Raw genomic sequence first — 5,156 nt, 5'->3', positions numbered from 1 at the left:
AAGAGGATTACTTTTACGACTTTTAATTAATTTTTAGTCTCTATTTTATTTTAATTAATTTATTATGTCTTCTTATATTTTTCTGAGTATTATATTAATGTCAATGGAGTAGATTCCCAAACTTGACATGGGGGTTGATTAAGAGGAGACACTTGAGTTGGAAGGCTTAAATGTTGGTTAAAATTAGAAGTTGTTAGCTAGTTCTGTATTTACTAACGCTAGACATTCCCAAGGGAGAGGACTAGGATTTGCGAATAAGGATTAGCTCAATCACTTGACTTTCCTTTATTTAGTAAGGGTTAACTAAGTGAAAACAACAACCTTTTTAATACTACACTTAAGAGATCCCAACAATGATAGAACTTCCAATTAATCATTCTCCCAATCAAGGCCTTTTTATATTAATAATAATTCTCAGTTTTATTGCTTTCATTTATAATTATTGCTCATTACCCAAACTTAAATTCTTTCAAAAATTCCTAATTAATAAGTTAGCACCCTTTCCTGCAACTTGTTGGGAGACGACATGAGACTCATACTCCCAGTATTTTTATTTCTAAATTTCGTGAAAACTTTTCTAAATTGACAAGGTGGATCTTAGCTGGTTAAGAACTATACTTTCAATGCATTATCTATATTGATTTCTTAATTAGCCGACTTCTGCCTCCACGTTAATACTCAATAGAATTTCTAAGATAATTAGCCTTTTATAAGAAGAGAAAGTATAGGTGAAGAATATGAATAATGGTTCAAAATAAAAATTATTTAATTCAGATTAATGATTAAAAAATTGAATTTTTTAAAAATAAATAAGCCCATTGTATACCCAAAAAAAATCCACTCTCACTATCAGCACCTAATCTCTCTCCCTCAAACCCTAATTCCTCTCACCCAAACCCCCAATGCCATGCCGCCGTCGCTCCCAACGCGCCATTTTTTTGTGCCGCCACGACATCGACCAGACTTCCGAATGACCGTGCCCCTTTCGCATCATGTATTCTATTCGTTCGTATTTCTCATCAAATAAACCAAATCTTATATCCTAACCCTGCATCACATTTTCTTAGGTATGCCTTTGTGGCACTCTTCAATGTCACCATGTGGGGATGCTTTGTCAACAGCCTCAAATCCCTCTCTTCGCTTCAAGCAACCGTCACCAATTTTGCCACTAATTTCATCTCTTCCGGTTTGGCTGGTTTCTTCTTCTTCTTCCATGAATCACTATCTCCTCAGGTATACAACACCACACAAATTGTTTGTTAATATGCCACAAAGAAACCAAAAAAAAGAAAGGACTTACTTTTGTCAATCATATTCAACATTATGGCTTGTTATTTCATTTGCCTATCATTGTTCAACATGCTCTTATGCAAAATAACTCTTCCATAGTGGCTTGCCCTTACTTATCATAATTGGTGTAGTGATTCTTAGCAAGGCAAGTGTTGAGGATAAGCTCAAAACTGATTAGATGGTTTGGTTTAGCATAATGCCTTGCAATATAGTTTCTTGTTTCCTGTTGCTTTATGCCTTTTCTGAATGGAGATCTCTAGTTATATGCCATTTACCTGTTTGCACCCATCTTGTGTATCTTTTGATTCCCTTGCTGTGATTTCTATTTGTGTATCATCTGGTTTAGAAATCATTTCTAATTGTTAACATCACAAGGTTATTAAGGGTGTTTTTTTGGCAGGAATTCAGTTTGATTGACAAGAAGGAGCTAGCTCCCCTTCAAGAGCTCATAGAATCCATTGTTTTTAAACGCTGTAGCATTTTACATTTCATTTATTTTATTTCAGTTCTTAAAAATTAGCACGGTCATGGAATTCATCTTATTAGAACGAAGTGTTTCTCCTCATATGTGTGTGTGCATGCGTTTTGTTTTATCGTGCTAATTACTTGTTGTATTTTCAGGTTCCGACAGAAAAGTCTAAGGATAATGACAAACGTTATACAGGTTCAGCAAAACTTTCATACGATGAGTTTATGGCTATGGTCATTGCATTTCTTGTAGCATATGATGATTGAGAAGCTTATGATATGCACTTTTTCGGATGTTTGTTTTTGCTCTGGGATGTTTTTATGTTGATATAGATTAATTAGATTCAGATGTTATTTTTTGGCTATAGATTCATGAAGTTAGAATCAAAGCTTCTTGTTATTTGGATGTTTTGATGTATGAAAATAGGTTTATGAGATGGTTCGGTTTTAACTATACATTCACGAAGTCTGGATTAGAGCTTCTTCATATTGTAACAAAACAATTGTGTATATGTACACTACATGAAACATATAAAGAATTAGAATATAGAAGATAATGTTATTCTTTTTTTCTTTAATATAAATTCATCTACGTAAATGGAAATAAGATTCCTTCTTTATCTTTAGATGGAGTATAATTCTTTTTTCCCTTAATGTACATTCCTTTTCCCATTAAAATATAAGCATAGACAGTATGTGAAACAAAATTTCTACTATACGCTGCCATCAAAAGAGCAACTAGATATAATATTTCTACATCAATTAATATATTTGCCATTACAAATTCTCATAGACTAAGAAAACACATTTTATACAAGAACATCTTCTTGGTCACCAAGATTTGTCTCTACCATAATTCACCAAGGCATAAAATTATCCATAAGTAAACACACAGTTTCCTCAGATATAGTTGAATTGTCCATTTGAACACAAATCTTCTCCTTGTGTTTTTACACAAAAACAAAGAAACATCCATCAAACTGTGCTTAATTAGCTTAACTCAAACCCAACTTCAATTTAAGCTTGCTTAAATTAAATCTAATTGAATTTATTTTCCTAACTCCCAAACCACATAGCAAAAAAACCTATAGAGTATGTGCAAGAAGAATGTAGCAAATCAAGCAAAAGACCAATGGTATAACTCATAAATATCCACTTTTTCATATGAAAGAATCATCTGCATATATAGTAAAATGAACACCCACTTTAGTTGATAAGAAATAACTAACAAATTGACCAAAACACCACTCGTGCATCATGTTTAAATGACTTAACTCAAATCTAACTTTAATTCAAGCAAAATTAAACTAAATCTAATTCAAACCACATAGCAAAAGAAACCTATAAAACATGTGTACGCAGAATCTAGCAAATCAAACAAAAAATCAATGGTATAACCCAAATAAACATCAACTTTTCCTATGAAAGCACTATCTCCATACACAATAAAATAAACATCTGCTTTAGTTAATGATAAATAACTAATAAATTGACCAAAATATCACTCGTGTACCATATTTAATGGCTTAACTCAAATCCAACGTTAATTCATAATAATATCATGTCATGGGACCTTAGTCCTTAGGAAAATATCTAGAGACAAGTCATTTTTATAATAAGCAATTAATATGACAAACTAAATAAGAAGCCTATAACTTCTTTAACTGAAACCACTCATAAGGTGAAACATACACACTTTACACATAACAAGTAGTAACGTGTTATAATAATATTAATAAAACAAAATCCAAGGCCACTTGTGGTGTTATACTTAGTTATGTAAATTACAATATAACTATATTTAACTACCTTAATAGACAATTCTCAAGTTACAAACACAAAAAGTTTTCATTTTTCAATTTTCACACAGTAATGATTTTTTGCTATCAATTTCAAAACCTGGGTAGCAGTAACCAACCATGCCTTATTTATTAGTATTATGCACAATTTCTTCAAGACTAGAGTTGGAAATTACACTACATACATATATCAGTGTAAGTAATAAAAGATTGAAAGAATTAGTTTATTTATATATATCATGTTCATGATGACAATTTATAACCCTTTCTCATAATCATCTTAAGCTCATGCTTCTGATATGTGGAAAGCCTTGAAGGGAACATAACATCAAACTTGATTTTCAAGAATCTTTTTTTCCCTGGTTCTTTAGAAATTTGCATCCCTTCATTTGGGACCACCATAACATGCTTCGGTTTCACAACATCAGTCACTTCGATGGCGATTTCTATATGAAGGAAACCAACCATCCATATACAAACATTCTTTTATTGAAGGAAACCAACCATCCGTATATATAGTAAATTAAACATCCGTCTTATTGAAACTAACATCCATTTATTAAGGAAACCAATCATCCGTATACATAGTAAATTAAATATCTGTCTTATTTTCAGCAAGTAAATTAACTTTGCATCCGTGCATATTACCGAAATCCTAGTTTAACTACTCCAAATTAAGAAACATATAATAGTGAAAAAAATAGAAACTAAGCAAATAAGCAACAGCCATATATATTTTTTTTCCAATTGAGTTCAGTAATTCAAAAATAAAATATACTCTGCAAGACGAGAGCTGGATAGCGGTTCCTCAATGCAAGCCAGTGACTACTGGTGGTATCTGGATCGGCTGTAGTGGCGAGTTCCTTCCTCCTCTTCTCCATCTCTAGGAATGAAAGAAGGGAAGGAAAGGGATCCCCCCCGGTTAGGCTTCCAATATGTGGGCTCAGCCCAAATTCAGATCTTGTAGAATGGGCCAAATATTGGGTCAACTTCTAAAAAGTAACCTCCAAATGAAGGATAGACTAAGTTGACTACGGATGGGGCTGTTAATGGCATGGCAGGCAGTGGATTGTGGAGGGCTCATTCGGATGAACAAGGGCGTTAGATTGGTGGCTTTATGATTAACATTGGAAGCTATGTAACTTTTCAAGCAGAGATTTGGGGCATTCTCCACGTTATGCAAATGGCCTGGAAGCTAGGATTTAGGAAGGTAATGGTGGAATCATATTCATAGGCAGCAGTAATAGCTCTCGCGAAATTGGAACACATGCACAAACACCTGAAAAGTCTAGTTAGAAAGATAGCTTCCATCATGAAGCAAAGCTAGAAAATACAGATAAGAGTCATAAGACATGTCTACAGGGAGAGTAACAGGAGTGCAGATTGGCTTACAAAGGAAGCCTTGAAAATACAGTAGGGATACCATTTTCTTGATCAACCACCTCATAGCCTTAGATTATTACTTAATGATGACTGTAGAGGGGTCTCTTTACCTTGGAGAATAGTGGATCTGTAATTTTTCTTTTGTTTTCTTAGACCCTGGTCCCATAGTATACTAAAAAAAAATCTAGTTTTTTTTTTAAACAATGAGATCCTGGT

At 33.2% G+C, this 5,156-nt stretch overlaps 1 long non-coding RNA gene across 1 annotated transcript; it reads right to left on the bottom strand.

Annotated features, from left to right (window-relative positions):
* On the bottom strand, nucleotides 2,123-5,150 carry LOC110266319. The gene is made up of 2 exons (XR_002353574.1): nucleotides 4,950-5,150; nucleotides 2,123-4,836 (listed from the first exon to the last, which is right to left on the bottom strand). It is a non-coding gene; the product is annotated as an uncharacterized LOC110266319 (long non-coding RNA).

The sequence above is a fragment of the Arachis ipaensis genome, chromosome B09, assembly GCF_000816755.2.
Source record: "Arachis ipaensis cultivar K30076 chromosome B09, Araip1.1, whole genome shotgun sequence".
NCBI lineage: Eukaryota > Viridiplantae > Streptophyta > Magnoliopsida > Fabales > Fabaceae > Arachis > Arachis ipaensis.
The sequence above is the reverse complement of the archived record's forward strand: the minus strand, read 5'-3'. Positions and strand labels throughout refer to the sequence as shown.